The sequence below is a fragment of the Moschus berezovskii genome, chromosome 16, assembly GCF_049115385.1.
Source record: "Moschus berezovskii isolate FMDL1 chromosome 16, NW_MosBer_1.0, whole genome shotgun sequence".
In the NCBI taxonomy this organism is placed as follows: domain Eukaryota; kingdom Metazoa; phylum Chordata; class Mammalia; order Artiodactyla; family Moschidae; genus Moschus; species Moschus berezovskii.
The window spans coordinates 57,891,893-57,911,243 of record NC_142475.1 but is presented as its reverse complement, the minus strand read 5'-3'; the positions used below and the strand labels follow the sequence as shown (position 1 = coordinate 57,911,243).

General features: G+C 40.1%; 1 pseudogene across 1 annotated transcript in view; it reads right to left on the bottom strand.

Moving 5' to 3' along the window:
- Positions 1-202: 202 nt before the first annotated feature.
- LOC148775255 (uncharacterized) overlaps positions 203-19,351 on the bottom strand; it is a 45,707-nt pseudogene continuing 26,558 nt past the window's right edge. Inside the window, exon 4 of the transcript XR_016039296.1 lies at positions 203-13,623. The product of XR_016039296.1 is annotated as an uncharacterized LOC148775255 (transcript). The remainder of the gene's footprint in view (positions 13,624-19,351) is intronic.

Genomic DNA, 19,351 nt, shown 5'->3' with positions numbered 1-19,351 from the left:
TTATGTATTTATACGTAGGACTATAAAATCTCAGCCTTTCTTAATAAGGAAAGCAATTTTACAACTAGTGAACTAAATATAAAATCTGTTAGATACTAAGAGATTAATGCAAAGGTCTCAAAGAGATCTTAAATTTGAGTCTATGTATTTTATCATAAGCAACAAGTTGTTCTGTTGTGTTTTTATGCAGATGTATGAACTATTTTGTTATTTTATTACATCTATTTTTTCTTTTTAAAAATTATTTAATTATTTGGCTGCATAGGTGCAACGTGAGGGCTCAGTTTTCCCAAAGCAGGTGGAATCTTAGTTCCCAACTGGGGGATTGAACTCATGCGGGATTGCTGGGTCATATGATGGTTTTATTCCTTTTTTTTTTGCTCATTTTTCTTTTTCTCCTTAGTTTTCTAAGGAATCTCAGTACCGTCTTCCAAGTGGCAGTACCAATTTACATTCCCATCAACAGTGCAAGCGGGTTCTCTTTTCTCCACACCCTCTCCGGCATTTATTGTTTGTAGACTTTCTGATGATGGCCATTCTGACTGGTTTGTGGTGATACCTCACTGTGGTTTTGATTTGCATTTCTCTCATAATGAACGATATTGAGCGTCTTTCCATGTGTTTGTCAGCCTTCTGTATGTCTTCTTTGGAGAAATGTCTGTTTAGGTCTTTTCCCCACTTTCTGATTGGGTTGTTTTTCTGGTATTGAATTGTATGAGCTGTTTGTACATTTTGGAAATTAATCCTTTGTCAGTTGTTTGATTTGCTATTATTTTCTCCCATTCTGAGGGTTGTCTTTTCACCTTGTTTATAGTTTCCTTTGCTGTGCAAAGCTTTAAAGTTTAATTAAGTCCCACTTGTTTACTTTTGTTTTTATTTCCATTACTCTAGGAGGTGGGTCATAGAGGATCTTGCTTTATGTCATCAAGTGTTCTATCTGCTTTCCTCTAAAAGTTTTATAGTTTCTGGTCTTACATTTAGAGACCTAAAATATTTTTGTGTTAATTGACTTTTGGGTCTTTCATGGGCTTCCCTGGTGGCTCAGATGGTAAAGTGTCTGCCTGCAATGCGGGAGGATCGGGTTCGATCCCAGGGTCGGGAATATCCCCTGAAGAAGGAAATGGCAACCCACTCCAGTACTCTTGCCTGGAAAATTCCATGGATGAAGGAACCTGGGAGGCTACAGTCCTTGGAGTCACAAAGAGTTGGACACGACTGAATGACTTTACTTTGGGTCTTTCATGTATTATTTTTTCCCCCTTAATTCATCCTTTCTATAATCTGGACACTTCCTCTGTCAGTTACTGGTAGATACATTGCAAGTTCACTGCAAGCTTATGGGTTGCCTTTTCATATTCAGTGTCTTTTGCACTATTTAAGTTTCTATGTTTAATACAAACAGATGCATTTATCTTTTTATGGATCACTTTGTGTCACATTCAACTACTTCTCTGCACTAGGTCATATTTTTCTGTCTTTTTCTTTTCTGTATGTCTTTCCAAAGTATTTTTAAAATGGTCTCAATCTACCAAATTTTTTTGTATATGGTGTGAGAAAGGTAATTTTTTCCCACATGGACATGCAATTGTCCTAATGCTATTTATCGAAAACTCCTTTAAAACTATTGAGTCTGCACGCCTAGTGCTCTGTAACAAGAGAAGCCACTGCAGTGAGAAGCCCACTCCCCTTAATTATAGAGTAGCCCCCAATCACAGTAACTAGAGAAAACTCGTGTGCAGTAGGGAAAACCCAGCAAAGAAAGCCAAAAGAACTTTATTTCCCCACTTTCTGGCATATCAAGTTTTCATGTATCTGGACCTTTATTCTATACGATAGATCTATACATCCCAAACTTGCACCCCTAGGGCTGTTTAATCACCATAACTTTCTAAGTCCTGTTGTCTTGCCTAAGATATAGGTGTCCCTCGCCTCTTATGAATCTGTCTTTAAAAAAAAAAAAAAGTCCTGGCTCTCTGTCTTTCCATATTAAGTTAGGTAGGTTTATTGTGTTCCATGAAAAATTTTGTTGAGAATTTGTTTGGAACTTCAGTGAATTTCTAGATGACTTTGGCAAGAACCGACACTTTAATATATTAGTTTTTCCCATCCTGAAACATGGAATATTGCTTCATTTATTTTGGTTCTGCTTTTATATAATTCTTGCACATTTTTTACTAGGCATCTTATAGTTTTTATTGTGAATGAAACTTTTAATATTACTTTTAAATAGAGCACTACTGATTCTTGTATATTGCATATTCTAGCCCCAAACCCTCAACTTTCTTATTAGTTACAATACTTTGCAATTTTCCTAGAACTTTCAAATAAACAATTATCTTGCCCACTAATAATTGTTTCTTACTTTACAATCCTTGTGTCTATTTCTTCTTCTAATCTTACTGCGCTGGCCAGACGCTCTGCGCAATGTGGAACAAGATGCACAATGGTCATCCCCGTCCTACTGCTGACCTATCTAGTTACTAGTTACACCATTAACTCATCATGTTATCGTGGCATGCGGGATCAAGTTCCCTGACCAGGTCCCTGCTTTGGTAGTGCTGCAGTCTTTACCACTGGACCACCAGGGAAGCCCCAAACCATATGTTTTTAGCGTGCGTGTGTTATTAACTCACAACTCTTTGTGACTCTATGGACTGTACCTGGAGTGGGTTGCCATTTCCCTCTCCAGGGGATTTTCCCGGCCCAGGGACTAAACCCTTGTCTCCTTCATCTCCTGCATCGCAGGTGGATTCTTTGCCCACTGAGCCAGTTACCATTTACCTTATTAAGGAAGTAAAGGGAAAGTTGCTCAGTTGTGTCCAACTCTTCGCAACCCCATGGACTATACAGTCCATGGAATTCTCCAGGCCAGAATACTGGAAAGGGTAGCCTTTCCCTTCTCCAGAGGACCTTCCCAACCAGGGATCGAACACAGGTCTCCCAAATTGCAGGTGGATTCTTTACCAGCTGGGCCATGAGGGAAGCTTCTGTCTATTCATAATCCATCAAGAGAATGTTTCGTTTGGCTGATTCTTTTCCCATATTTTTTGGTCATGTTGAGTGGCATCCAGGATCTTAGTTTCCCAATCAAGGATCCAAGTGTGGCCCCTGCAGTGGGAGCACTTAGTCACAGGAATGCCAGGGAGGCCCTCATTTTGTTGATTTTTAAAATGAGTGCTGCATCTTGTTTCCTGTTGCATTCATTGAGATATTTTTCTCTTTATAAATGTGGCATGTTATGTGGAAAGATTTTTCCAGTGTATATCATTCTTCCATTTTGGCAATCAATTTTAACTTGTCACAATGAGTGTATTGTAATTGGTGAAAGTGAAATTCTACACTTTAGATTAGTTTAACCATGTTCATGAGAGACTGGACTATATTACTTTCCCTTCACATATCCCATTTAACTTCAACATCAGAGTTGAGATTCCCCTTCCTTTAAAAATTTTTTTCTACTACAGTATTTATAAAGATTGTTTCTTGAATGTTTGACAGACCACATCATAAACCATCCGGATCTGGTGGATTACTTGGGAGATTTTAAAAAACAGATTCAGTGTTATTTTACAATGATCCACATTTTAAAAAATATCTAAAACTTCAAATTTATCTACAAAGACTCACAATAGCTTTGTCATTAAAAGAAAAAGCACACCTTAACTATGCGCACGCGTGCTCAGTCACTGTAGTCGTGTCCGACTCTCAGTGACTCTACAGTGTAACCTGCCAAGCTACTCAGCCCATGGGATTCTCCAGGCAAGAATACTGGAGTGGGCTGTCATGCCCGCCTCCAGATCTTCCCAACCCAGGGATCGAACCCAAATTTCCTGCATCTCCTGCTTTGCAGGCGAATTCTTTAACAGCTGAGCCACCAGGGAAGCCCTTATCTATATAACGTTAATGATATCCTTATTCATACCTTTTGTATCATCGTTTTATTGAAAATTTGCCAGTATAAACTCTATCCTGACTCTGTCAACACTGTTTAGTCTACAAGTCGTGTCCAACTCTTCTGTGTCCCCATGGACGGCAGCGTGCCAGCCTTCTTCGTCCACGGGATTTTGTTAGCTTCAAACCTTTTCCCCATGTTACATGGCCTGTAAAATCTTTAAGAAACTTTCCTAAGTACTGTTGTGTTTCTCCTGACCAACATATGCTTTGCTAATTTACATACTAAATGTCACAAATTTTAATTGGTGAAATTAGTGGCCTGTACAATTACATGGATTGGCCAAGATTAGAGTTGCACATCCACCCTGCAAGAACAGGTCAAAGAATCCAGCTTGGTCTGAACCCTCATCCTTTGGGAAGATGTCCTAATACAGGCTCCTGGAAGTTCCTCTGTCCAGCCACAAACAAGGTCTTGTTATGGGTAACAGAATTCTGCTTCTTGAAGGGGATTTTTAGGCAAGGCAGTAGTTCAGTTCAGTCGCTCAGTCGTGTCCTACTCTTTGCGACCCCATGAATCACAGCACGCCAGGCCTCCCTGTCCATCACCAACTCCTGGAGTTCACTCAAACTCATATCCATCGAGTCGGTGATGCCATCCAGCCATCTCATTCTGTCATCCCCTTCTCCTCCTGCCCCCAGTCCCTCGCAGCATCAGAGTCTTTTCCAGTGAGTCAACTCGTCGCATGAGGTGGCCAAAGTATTGGAGTTTCAGCTTTAGCATCAGTCCTTCCAATGAACACCCAAGATTGATCTCCTTTAGAATGGACTGGTTGGATCTCCTTGCAGTCCAAGGCACTCTCAAGAGTTTTCTCCAGCACCACAGTTCAAAAGCATCAATTCTTCGATGATCAGCTTTCTTCACAGTCCAACTCTCACATCCATACATGACCACGGGAAAAACCATAGCCTTGACTAGACGGACCTTGGTTGGCAAAGTAATGTCTCTGCTTTTTAATATGCTATCTAGGTTGGTCATAACTTTCCAGGGCATCTCAAAGGCAGAGAACAACTTCCTTAAGCCAGCAGAAGAGGCAGTAAGAACTGTTTTTAATAATTAATCTGTGTTGTTAACATAAGTCGCAAAGAAACTGTCTTCCTTATGACCTGGCTGTTAGGGGCTGATGGGAGGGCAGGAGAGAGTGTGTGTGGGGTGAGTGGGCTTTCAGTGGGTGCTATTATCTACCAAGTGTGGTGTATGAATACACAGGTTTAGGTCAGCTCACAAATGCCACACCATTTTCTCCTGCTTAAAACCCCTAAAATACATATGTGTACTGAATCTTCCTTGTGTGACTCATTTCTCCCCTCTCTTTCACGCTTATTCTGTTATTCCTGCCATCTCAAAGACTATCGAGTGTGTCTGGTCTGTACACTAGTACATTTCTTCCCAGTGGCACAGGAAGAGAGGCCCCAGGAGGGCAGACGTTTGTTTTCTACGGTGCTTCACAGCACCCCACTGAACCCGCACATTAAGGAGGCGCGCACAGTAACTCCTGAGCTGAGCTTGGATGCTGGGAGAGCAGGACTGCACCGGACATTTCATCTCTTCTCACGGGACCATTCCTCCCACCCCCCGCCTCAGGGTCAGAGGCTGCTGTGCAGAGCTCTGCACCCTGCTCCCTGAGGCTGCAGCGCCAGTGGGGGGCTCTGTCTCGCTGTAAAAGTCCAACAGTTCAACGGCTAGGTTCTCAGCCAAGATGACGACCCTGAAGGTCAGTGTCTCTTCCAGTTCCTCCGTGTACTGCTCTGTTCTCTCTTCACTTCCGGCACTTGGGACTGCGTTTCCTTCCTTTTGCTGTTGGCTGTGTATAGGTTATGTTTTATTTGACATCTGAGTTTGGAGGTATGGGATGGTTATATTAGTTCAGTCGGCCCTTCCATCGAGATTCCTGGAAACAAACCACGTAAGAGGGTAGAACAGTAAACCAGCATCTTAAGCCACAGTTCAGCAGTTTTCTATTACACTGCAGTAACATTCACTCACTCACTGATGCACTTTGAAAAGCAGAACAAATGAAGAAAACAGAAACTGAAGAGTTGGGAGAAAATGTTTATTTAGTAAAATGGTATGAGGTTCAAAACCAGTAAAAGAGGGAAAAGAGAGCTTACCAGTGGGGGATTTTGAGGGGTTCCTTTAAAACACGGCAGCTGGGAAGTGACCTGGACAAAAATTTCATAGGTGACAAAGGTTCAGATACCTTATGCACTACGCTGAAAGGCACCTAATAGTTTTATTTGTTTCAGTAGTACTAAGAATAATTTCCCCTACACTTCCATCTTTTCTAAGGAACACACAATCAATGAAGACCTAGTCGGCTTCAATGCTTTGTGTGTCTCAAGTTAGCAAAATTAACTGTAAGAGTTACAGGATGAAGGAGAGACCCGTATGTTTGTGTTGAGAAAATATTAACCTTTAATCGTACAACTTAATTCTCAGGTATGCCTTTGCTGTTCATTCTTTCCTACAACACTGGCATGATGGAAGTATAATTACTTGATCACCACTTACATCTTAGTTCTGTTTTTCAACATGGAACCAAGGGTACGATTAATTTAAATGCCTTTAACAACTGAACTGAACAATAAAAAATTATGTATTAGGTAAAATAAATAGGCTTCCCCCCCCCAAATTTCAAGGGTATCGTATGAACTGAACTAACTCCACTCATGAAGTAATTGAGTGTGTTCCAGTAAGCAGGTCCAGTGCTGGCACTACATGAATATCACCTCTGGTTAAGTTATAAGAACTTAGAAAAGACTTGTGAGACCAGAGCACCAGCAGAGGACTCTAGCCCTTCACATCCCGGAGTCTGTATTTCTACCATTACAAGTCACTGAAGCATGCCCATTTTGTAGAGTCAGACAGATACAATAATTCGATCATTGTCCTATGGCGAGAAAAGTAGCAGATGGACCTGTAACATGAACCCAGGGCCTTGATTCCAGGAGCAACTCTTTCGTGCTGCCATTGTGATGCTTTATCCTCCACCAGACAGTCAATTTTCTTACTTCATTTTCTTTATAAGGAAAACACTGTGAAGAAGCAAAGTAAAAAAACTGATTGAATCCTTGGGAGTACAGTGGCAATTACATAACTTAAAAAAAAAAAAAAAAAGGTGTTTGGAGAATACACCCAATAGTGCACTGGAAGCATGGAGTCTTAACCCTTGGACCACCAAGGAAGTCCCCATGCCCAGGATTTTTGAGAATATTTCTACTGGACACTTTTGTTCCAACATTATCTTCTTCTGAGAGAGGAGGGGACCTTATTTAAACAGGAATCAACTTTTTTTCCTCCAACACAATTTATCATGCCAGACACGGATTTATGAAGACAAACAAGCTTGTTCCTGTCCTCAAGGGGCTCATAATCTAAGTGGAGCACTACACAGGTAGATAAACTGGTAATAATTTTAGTGCCAGTGCTAAATAGCACTGCTAGCACTCATAATATGGTGCTAAATGAGAAGGCAAGCAGAAGACACATTTATGGCACAACGAGAAGAACTCTCCCTCCCTTTTACCTGGGACGTCCAAGATTCAGGTAATATTAAGACATCTGGACAGAGTTTTGAAGAACAAGTTATTTCCTGAGGGCTTAGTATGGGCCAGATACTGTGCTAAGGGACTATCTGGATTATTTAATTAAATTACAGCTACAATTTAGGAGACAGGTAACCCCATTTTACCGATGAATTCAGATGGTTTAATCTAGGACTCAATTTGCTAAATATTAACACTGTGAGCTACTGACATACACGAACGCACAGTAAAACAGATCACCGGATGGAGTCACAGGGATAAAGGGGTATATACACCCAAATGTTCTCATTTACACAAAAGGCTATGAAGTCAGGATGCTGCAGGAGTTAGCCAAAGGTCACATAACACAGACAGATAATCCTTTATCCTCTCAAGGGCTCATCCATCCATGGTATGATCACTTTTTCCTGGACATGATACTCTCTTCCTGCTTTCCCTTCAGCTCCTTAGCTTTTCCCTTCAGACACTCCATCACCAAAGGCCACCTCAAACCATGTGCCAACTTACCAAAGGGCGAAGTTGTTGAAGGACACATGGTTGGATGGGGCTGGCCTACATCTAAAACAAGATATTTACTGTAAATACCAGTGTTTCATAAGCAATGATCTGCAAAGGTTGAGAAACAAGCAAAACTGGTTTGCCAACTTTTATGCACACTGTTTCTCACACACTCAACCTGTCACACACAGAAATAACTGCAAGGCATGGATTAAACCCCAGATAGCCACAAGCCTTGAGAAGAGACTTGCACTCTGTGCACCCAGAGCTCTGCCTCCAGCCCTTACAGCCACAAATCCCTGTATGGCGTGGCGACAGCAGGTTTTCTAAGCACTTGAGTTAAGTGTTTCTAACGTGAGCCGTGGGACTCTTCTACCTGCCCTGTCCGAGATGCCTGGGATCTGTTCAATCATTTTTTATACACAAGCAAACAGTACGGACTGTTCATTCTGTTTGTTCAGTTTGAAACGAAAACTTTAAATGCTTGTGTGGAAATAAAAAGCTTAAATAACTTCCTTAGGGTCACAATAAAACTCTGCCATTCTCATTATGTATGCAGTTTTAAAATTATTCTTTAAAGGTTCAAGGAAGACGACTATTGAGACTGTGACTCACATGCAATGACTTTGCTCATGCTAGTGTACCATTCTCATCTCCTGTTCTCTCCATACAGATGGAGAGAGTGGTTATGCAACATTTCTGGTACCACTGCATTTACTTCCACATTAAAGGGAAGATCCAGTTATAAATCCTATTGATTCAAGAACTATAACAATATGAAAACTGACAACAGCCAGAGTATCAGCAAGCTTATTAATAAGAGAAGGGCAAAAGTGAGCATTTATCTGGAGGTTCTGAAATGTATGAGAATCAGAATCATACATTTAATCACACACTTCACGTGCTCCACACGAGACTGACTGTATACCTCAGGGTCAATCTCTCCCATGTGTTTCGTTTTCCAATCTCTACAAATGTCTCAGACCCACAGCCTGCATCTCTGAACCACTTACGTACGGTACCCAGGGTGCTTGCTCTGAGCGCAGGAATCTCCATCACTTTAACTGTTTGTGATTATAAGCAACTTAACTTTTCTGAGTCCCAGTTTCCTCAACTGTAAAGTACACTAATAACACTTACCTTAAACGGCTGCTGCAGGGTTAGATGAGAACATTATGAAAGTATCTAATAAAACACTTGTATCATAAAAGGTGTTCCATATACATTATTACTGTCTGATGAATACTCAGACAGTAATAATGAAAGCTGTATTAAAATAAGGGACAAATTGAGGGGAACACCCGAGGTCTGAGGATTGCTGATGCAAAGATAAAAAACTGACAGAACAGACGTCCTTTTTATAAGAGTTTTAAAAAAACTGATCAGAATAAATGTCTTAGAAGAAATCTTTACATAACTATAAATAAAATTTGAAATGATTATAGAAAATACTCTATGTTTTCCTCAAGATTTGGTCCCCTCTTTCTCAGTATATAAAATACTGGGTCATGTAACCAACGACGGTATTTCTTAGCTTTGATGAAAATACAGTTTCAAAAGATTAAAGGATAATGTATTCAGCATAATGCATTTATAATACTGAGGCCTTCCTAAGACAACAAAACCCAGAAGTTACCAAAGATTACGTAATGGTTTAAAATAAAGTTTTAAAAAACACATGACAGATTAGGAGGAAGTACTTGCAACACATATAGTAACCCAATCCAAAATATACAGCGTTCCTAGAAAACTGAGAACAAATTAACAAATCAAAAGAAATATGGGCTAAGGGGATGAACAATCAAACAAATAAAAAAGAAAGAAAACCAACAGAAATGTGAAGAGATATTAACTTTGCTCTTAGACAAGGCAATGAAAATAAAGAGATACTTTTTTGCAGCCATCAGATCAGCTAAAAAAGAACAAGAAGGGTAATGCCCTGGGGGCAAGCGTGTGAGGGAACAGGCATTCTCTTTCACTGCCAGCTGAAGGGTAACCTGTCACAGACTCCTGGGAGAACAATTCTGTAGTACCCGTAAGTATTTCAAATAGATGTGTTCCTTGACACAGCAATTATACCTTTACAAATGGTCTTGCAGAAATAATCACACAAATATGCATCAAAACACTCTGTATTTTGCAGGACAGTCTAAAACAGTGAAGCACTGGAGCAACCTTTGCATCCACCAACAGGGAATCTGGTATATTTATCAGTCAGTTCAATTCAGTTCAGTCGCTCAGTCGTGTCCGACTCTCCGTGACCCCATGAATCACAGCACGCCAGGCCACAGAACTAAAAAAAAATACGTGAGACATAGATATGGAAAGTTTTCCAAAGCATGGAAAAAAGTACAAGCTATAGTATGATTTCATGCTATAATAAACCCCACATATATCACCAATGTATTTGAGTGTAAAAACACAAGAGCTTGGAAGGATCACCATTATTAATACTGCAGAGTGTAAGAAAAAGAAGGGCAGTGGTATGTGACTGTGAAGAGAATATTTTTATATATTCTTTACATTTAGTCTAAATAATACAGAATGACCACATATTTAGGAAGTTATCTCAGAATGCAGGATTTCAAAATCTTACCTTTACTTGAAATAACCCAGTATTCTGGTTAATATGGTATCTTTTTGTGCTACTATGTTACCACAAAATTTTAAACAATCATTATTATACATAAATAGGATACCTGAAATAATAATTTTCAGAGATACCTACAGAATAAGGGAAATTTATGTCAATATTAAGACAACTATATACCTTTAGCAACCTCTATACTTCTTCAGTCAAAGAAATCTTACAAAACACTTATTTTTTCCAGGGAATTTGAACTCCTGTAAAAGTTGCATGATATGCAGATGACACTACCCTTATGGCAGAAAGTGAAGAGGAACTCAAAAGCCTCTTGATGAAAGTGAAAGAGGAGAGTGAAAAGGTTGGCTTGAAGCTCAACATTCAGAAAACGAAGATCATGGCATCTGGTCCCATCACTTCATGGGAAATAGATGGAAAAACAGTGGAAACAGTGTCAGACTTTATTTTTTTGGGCTCCAAAATCACTGCAGATGCTGATTGCAGCCATAAAATTAAAAGACGCTTACTCCTTGGAAGGAAAGTTATGACCACCCTTGATAGTATATTAAAAAGCAGAGACATTACTTTGCCAACCAAGGTCGGTCTAGTCAAGGCTATGGTTTTTCCCGTGGTCATGTATGGATGTGAGAGTTGGACTGTGAAGAAAGCTGATCGCCGAAGAATTGATGCTTTTGAACTGTGGTGCTGGAGAACTCTTGAGAGTCCCTTGTACTGCAAGGAGATCCAACCAGTCCATTCTAAAGGAGATCAATCCTGGGTGTTCATTGGAAGGACTGATGCTAAGGCTGAAATTGCAATACTTTGGCCACCTCATGCGACGAGTTGACTCACTGGAAAAGACTCTGATGCTGGGAAGGGTTGGGGGCGGGAGGAGAAGGGGACGACAGAGAATGAGGTGGCTGGATGGCATCACCGACTCTGTGGACATGAGTTTGAGTGAACTCCGGGACTTGGTGATGGACAGGGAGGTCTGGCGAGCTGTGATTCATGGGGTCGCGGAGAGTAGGACACGACTGAGCGACTGAACTGAACTGAAAAGTTGCATGAAGAACAAGTAGCAAAGAAATTTTTTCAAACTACTTTTAAAAAACAAAACAAACAGCCCCAATCCTATATTTAAGTAGCTTTAGACAGCAGGACAAATACTGACCATACAGCTTAATGGTTCTAAAGAATCACTTTGAAATAAGCAAGGAAAAGGTTGGAACTTTTAAAAGCCAGTTATAATTGCATCTGGTTAATCCCAAGAAAGATAGCTAAGTAGATGAACAGGTTCTACTGCTAAGATTTTAACTGATGGAACAGTTTTACTCAGCCTCACAGGAATAATATGCATAAAATTATACAAACATCCTCAGGACAGGGTCTCTTCCATAAAGTTAAAGGAAGTTAATGCTAATATTAATAAATAATCCTAATTTATGTAGATATAAAAATCCTAAAAGTGAAACTGCTATTGGTTTCATAATGCACTGGTATCTTAAAAATTAAAAACAAAACAAACTAAATCCTGCCTTTCACTGAAAGCCAGAAAAAGTCAGAATTTGATACTATCATCTCTTTAGTTTAAAAACAAACAACTCTTAATATCAACAATGAAAACAGATCATTTAATTGCTTATTATAATTGTGCATAATATTTTCCACTGAATAACACTTTACCTTTATCAAAAGGTAGAACTGCTTTTTTTAAAAAAACTGAAATGACTAGAACTAAAAGGCAAACTCATGTTTATCAGATTCCCTATTTTAAGGGACAGTTTTCAACTACTGAAGTCTACAGGAGACATTTGTTTGGAAGCATGAAATTCTACTACTGGGAACTGATGAGACATAACAAATCTTCAAACTTGAGAGAAAATAGCTGGAGTTTAATTTTAGAACATATCAAATATAATAAAATATCCAACTATATTATGTTCTCTATCAATCAATGAAATGAAAAATCACAACTGGAAAATAATGGGGGAAAATGGGAACATTTTAACATTTACCCAGATTCTGTAACATTTAAAACTTATAAGCACATGTTCATCAGAAAAAATTCTAATAAACGTACGATTTTCAAAGAAATCAAGGCATGTATTATCTAAAAGGTGGGAGACAGCTCAGTATAACAGAATGCTTTTACAGTATTAACTAAAACAAGATAAAGTGAAAAATAATTTTTTTGACTCAACCACAACTCAACTTTCACGGAGAGCGTTTTCTAAGTGCTGAAGTGAGACAAAGCTGATAGCCCAAATGATACTACTATATAATCAGGAAAGTGTGTAATACAAAGATACAAACACAGGACTATTAAACAAAAGAAAAAAGCAATAAGTTAAAACACTATAAATTAGGAATTTAACCTATAAGGCATTTGGAAGCCTAAACCACATGATATACTAAATGCTGTTTCACATTGGAGAGTATGAAAGAAAAATTTTCTATTTTATTCACTGAGGTTCAAAGGTAAACTGATGGGGATCCTCCAAATACCCTTAATCTGAAAACATGAAAAAACACATTTCATAAAACTACTCTTAGGTTATATGATGCTTCCATTTCTCTTGAAGTATTATAAATTATTAAATAACTTAAGCATTTGACAAGTTTCAAAGGAAAATGTGAAACTCACTGAAATACATTTTACATCCAAGTGCACAACAGAATAACTCCCACTTAATAAAAAATAACTTAAAAAAAACAAACACAAAACTTTAAAGAACATCAAATAGAATACAATTAGAAAGACAGCACTCACCTGTTCAAGAACAAGTCTCCCTGCCTGGACTTCACATTTTTATTTAACTGTGACTTTTTCATAAACACAGACATCTTCCTGAGTGCAAGCATCAAACGTGACCCCTAAGTCTGAATGTAGGCACTGGTAAGTTTATGGACACTTGCCAAGCTGTTAAAGCAATATGTCCTTCTTCAGTACTTTTGATCTTGTGGCTGTTGTTTGCTTTGTTTTTCACCTATATAGAATGTGGATGTGTCATCAAAAAACAAAAAGCAGAGGTGATTTCATGGGGCTGAAAAACAAAGTTATAGAAAGTTAATTTTAAGTAGAGTGTTTTCAATAAGAGCATGAAATATGAGAGTATCATTTAAATCAAACAATATATATCTAGGACTAATTATCAGGTGTTAGCTTATCTTTAAATTATCTATAAGTGTTTGGCACAACTATGCTGTGAAAAAAAAGGATGACAAACATGTTTTTGAAATAATAATAATAGCTACCATTCATCAAGGGCTTATTGTGTACCAGGAATTATTATAACACTTGACTGCTATTAACTTATTTATTACGTTAACCCATTTAATCTCATAACAATCCTATTAGGGAGGTACTGTTCTAATCCCAATTGAGCAGACTGAGGAAATGGAGAAATAATTGTCCCAAAGTAACAAACCTAGTATGCAGTAGCACCAGGATATGAGTTCAAGAAGCTGGGCTTCAAAAACCCTACCACTAAATCACAGTGATTTCAAAGCATTTCCATTAAATCGGAAAGCTGGTATTGTCTTTACTGCTAAAATAAAAATGAATTTGATCTACTTTAAACAGAATGGCAATTACTCACTGAACACCTAAAATAGGCTATGTACTATTATTAGGCATTATAGCTGGCAGAACAACAGCTAGCGCGTTAGCATTTATCAGGACTTAATGTGACAGGCACTGACTAACGAACCACTCTGCACTCATCACAGAGGTTGGGCCTTACAACGATCCTGTGAAACAGGTACCATACCTATTCTGCAGATGAGAAAAGCACTGAGGTGTGAAGTTGTGCCTTTCCTTCCTCCAAATCACACGGCAAACTATCTGGCACAGCTCAGGTGGCTCTAAGGGTCTGACGTCAGAGCCCCTGCCTGTCGGAGCACACTGAGAGCTCGGCACACCACCACCCAAGTGAGGACACGGCTTTGCCCAGCCCCTGAGTCCCATGTCATGTTAGAGATACAACAGCACAACTGCAAAGATATGACAGTAATGAAAGTTTACAGTAATTACATTAAAAGAAAAAAAAAACAAGCCTCTGCGTACTATCCGTGTTAATGGTTGACAGTCCAAGTCAGCTGAAGTAAACATCCACCTCCCAGCCGACTCATGTGTTACAGCTGAGTGTAGGATGTTTACATGAACTGAAAACTTGGTTTAAAGCAGGACTTACCCAATCCTTTACCGTATTTGCACCGGTCCTTTCCTTGAGACTCAAATTTAAATTAAGGGATATATGATGAATAATTTATATATTTTTTTAAAAAAGATAACTTTGTAGAATCTGTTGAAAAAAGAACAGGAGGTACAAAGATTGACATGAATGAGGCAAAAGTCCAATCAAAAGGTATTTCTGAGACAAGGTTTAGAATCCAGGGGAAAAGGCACAAGTGATGTTCTTCTCATAACTGGTGGCGGCGATATAAGCAGACATCTCGTGAACGTTCCAGACCTAAATGTGGCTGGGTTTACAGCCTTCCCTTCCAAACAAGCCAACCTGCATTTACAGGAACCTGCCTGACGGCTGGGATGGTGCATCAAGCACCCCTTCTTCCTCAGGAAGGAGATTCCTGTTTCGAGTGGAAGACAAAGTCAGCAGAACACCTGCGAGGAGCGCAGGGCTCGGCGGCAGCCTCCGTGCCCCAGCTTCTCCCCATCCCCTCCCTCCTGCCTCAGGACGCTCACCTCAGGAGCACGTCTTCACGCTCTGACCTGCGGCCTCCTCCTCCTGCCCAAGTGTGGCTAAGTCGCCTCCCAGGAACCCCTCGTCTCTCTGGATTCCTCTGATTAAGAAAATATTACCACTGATGCTTCTAGGAAGCACTTTAAGCAGCCTGATCAATACACTTGCCTCGAAGAAGAAAAAAATCCTCAAACTTGGAAGTAAAATTAAATAACAGAACTGTTGCCAGCAAACTCTAAAATAATCTCTGGAATTTCACAGGCCTTCCAGGACCTTTGGGAACCTCCTGTCTCTCTCTACCTGGCCTCCTGTCTCTTCAGGCCACTTTTCCTGATTCAAGATTAAATCAGGAGTTCTGATTAAATTCTCAAGTTCTCAAGATTAAACGTACACTTTTTTTTTTCTCTACAAATATACTTTTTGCTTCAAGTATTCCACTGCAACCCTATTTTTTTTTTTCCTTCCACTATTCTCTGCAAATATATTCAAACAGGTTTTGTGGGCTAGACAATGAATATGATGCTTTCTCTGGGAGAAAAGTGGGTCTCAGGTTTCCAACCAATCTTTTTCAAAACAAATTTTTGGATTACTACACATTTTTAAGTTAGGGATTGCATGCGTATTTCTCTTCAGTTGCTAGTTGGGCCTGAATACTGAACAGGGAGGGGTTCCCAGGTGGCTCAGTGGTAAAGAACCACCTGTCAATGCAGGAGACACAAGAGACATGAGTTCGATCCCTGGGTCGGGAAGATCCTTTGGTGAATGAAAGGGTAATCCACTCCAGTCTTCTTGCCTCGGAAATCCCATGGACAGAGAGGAGCCTGGTGGGCTATAGCCCATGGAGTCACAAAGAGTCGGACATGACTGAACCACCACCACCACTGACCAGGGAGACGAATGGAAGATGAGCTCCATGGTTCTGAAAGCCTAGACATAGGACAGCAGCATCGGCAGCACTTGGGCATTTAGGAGAAGCAAGCATAACCGCAGACCTACTGAATGAGAAAGTCTCGCAAGGCCCAGCAATCCGTATTTTAATTAACAATCTCTCCCAAGTAATTCTGATACCTGCTATTATTTGAAAACCAATGCATTAAACGGTTTTACCAAACATCCTGGAGAGCCAGAGCAAAGATAGCAGTGAACATCAAATTGTTAGGAAGTTTGTAATATGCTACAGAATGAAGAAAAAAAAAAACAAAACCACATAACATCAAAACATCCACCACACTGTCCACCCGTAAGGAACCAGGCTGGGGAAATTGGCAGAGACAACCTGAAACAGCATAGTTTTGAAAAGTGATTAAGTTCGGACTCAAACTTGAAACTCTTTTTTCCCCCTGAATATGCACTGCAAATAAAGGTACATTCACTCAATGAATAAAGCTTTATCCAGAGGAATGGAAGGAGCCAGTCAGAGTAAAAGGGACTCCGGCACCATGACCAACGAGGACCTGTCGAACAGTGTGCTTTTAACAGAGAATATCTGCACACAAATGTGTCTAATTGGAAATGAACTTGCAGACACAATTTTGTAGTTGTGCTTTTAAAAAGTAACCCCTTAGAAATCTCAAAGCAAGTGCTAAGGAAAAAAAGCCTGTCATTTTCAGAATACTACTCAGCAACTAAAAATGTTTTACTTTCAATCAAAGTATCTTCCTAGGAAAGAATTTCTGAGCTTTCTAGGACCTGTCAATAAAGACCACACAATTCTTCCTCAATACTAAGTTAAAATGTGGGGAGACAAGCTGTTACACGTTTATTAGCAAACACTAATGCTCAAACATTTTAAAGCATTTGTCCTATACAGTCAATTGCTACATTGGCAGGTCATTTGGGAAGTCTGTGGGTCTTCCAAATTAAAACATAAAGAAGTCATCTGTAGATGACTATAAGGTGGTATTCCAGTACACCGAGGCAAGGGCATCCAGAATTAAAGCTGACATGGCCTCTGATTCACCTCATCAGGGCAGAATAACATGGAACAAACGTTACGTAACACAGATTGTACATTAATCCTGCAGCCAGGGGTAAGGGGCTGGGCTGGGCAGAGCGTGACAGCTTTGTGCAGGACACGCATCCTCCTTTTAGCACAGATCTGGGCTATCATTTTAACAAGTCTCTCAAATCCAGCCAGGCAAATTATTAACCTGGGCGGTTTCTACCCATCTCACTGAATCTCAAGGCTGTGTAATACAACTTTTCATAGGAAACACTGTCACCTTGTCTAACAAAACAACCCTGTTTAGCAGAGGACTCGTTCTACCTTCGAGGGGACATGACTCGGGCTCTCAGAGCCCAAATGGCCCCATCCGTTTGCTGCTATCTGGACTCTGAGGCCTACATCGGAGGGTCAAGGAGTACACAAGAAACCCGCTTTATTAACAGTTCAGTAGGAAGGGACACTTGCTGTATGCGCATCATCAAGGCTGAAAATTATACTTCAAGTTGCAAAGCCACCTGTGTCTGAAGCACTCACCACCCTCCTTCCCCTCCTCCACACCGGCCACGTCAGTCTTGTAAACTAGCACTCTGGCAAAGGAAGTGTTAAAGAAGTGGGGCTGCTGTAGGAATACATATAGGCAGCTACACGATGACCCAAACTGTCACCTGCTCCTCTGCAGAAACGTAAAAGGAGACAGCAGCCTCTGCAGCAAAACAAAATTGTTGGCGGAGCCCTGCGCATGCAAGATGCCCTACTTGGTGCTGACGGCCAGGAAAGCAGAAAATTGTAAGGATATGATGTCCTCGCCCTCAGAAAGCTTATGATCCAATCAAGGAAGATGTGTATGTAAAAAGTTACCAAGGGCTTTACCTTTTGGTTTGATTATGCACTGAGCCCTACACAGTAACATGTTCAGCAGTTTATCATATTAATACATGATAAAAATACTAAAGCTTTACTGAAGACAAAGGTTTCAATAAACAGAAATGTTTCCCAGTGTCTAAAAGACAAATAGAGGTAAGAAAGCAAATTTTCAAAACTTGGAGAAAGAGCTGTTGTAAAATTATACATTATCAATAGTCTGCATTGAATGTCAGCTGTGAGAAAAGCCCTGTATTCTTCAGCTCTGTGGGGAAACCCCCCAAAATAGATTCAGTGCATCTGCTCACAAGGCATGCGAATGAGGAAGAGAAAAGCCAAGTGATGACCCGAGAATAAGCAGGAAAACATACTCAATAAACTGAAACAGATATAACCAGTGGTGAATGCTGTAAAAAGGCTCAGTAGTTTGAGGTCCTGCAAACGTCTTTAGAGGACAGTTCTGACTAGGAGCTGTGGCGTCACTCAGGGTGGAGAACAGGAAGCTGGGGTGAGGGTGGGGGGCGGTTGAGAGGCAGAGACAAAGTTTATACACACATTTCTTCACTACAGAGAAAACTGAAAATTTCTAGGTTATATACTGTTGGGCGGTAGGGTGGGGCGGTGGTGATAAATTTACTCTCAAGAATGTCTACAGAATTTCTAAAGGAGGAAATCAGTCTTCTGAACTGCTGGGAAGTCAAACTCTAGCCTAGTTGGAAAGGCAATAAAGAATGTGAGTTCACTGACAGGGTAAAAACAGAAATAAGGACCCAGAGTGGAAAAAAAATTTTTTTTTTTTTTTAACAGAATTCTCTAAGGCCCAGCAGCAGCAGCATCTTAAAGTCTGGAAGCTCGGCTGGCATCCGCTCCAGGATATCCTGTTTTGAGGAAAGCATCCCACACTACTCGGCATGAAACACACATTCGCTCAGAGCGCAGTGAAGGCAGAACCCCAACGATTTCTGGTGTTCATCCACACACTTTACAGGCACCCCCTCCCCAATTCTACCTCCTAGCTGTAATTACACTGAAATGACGCCTGCGAATAGCCGGTAGCAGCAAACATCTGACTGAAAGCTTAGCTGTGTGGTACAGCTTCCAGTCGGGGATGTTTACAACAACAGACTTTCTGCACAACAAGTTAACAGAAGGCATCAACACAAGTATTGCTGTCACCATCTCTAAATGCTTGTTAGGCCTTTTAGTCCTGAATGCTATCTGTGACATCTTGGGACAAAAAAATGATATGGTTAATGAAATTTA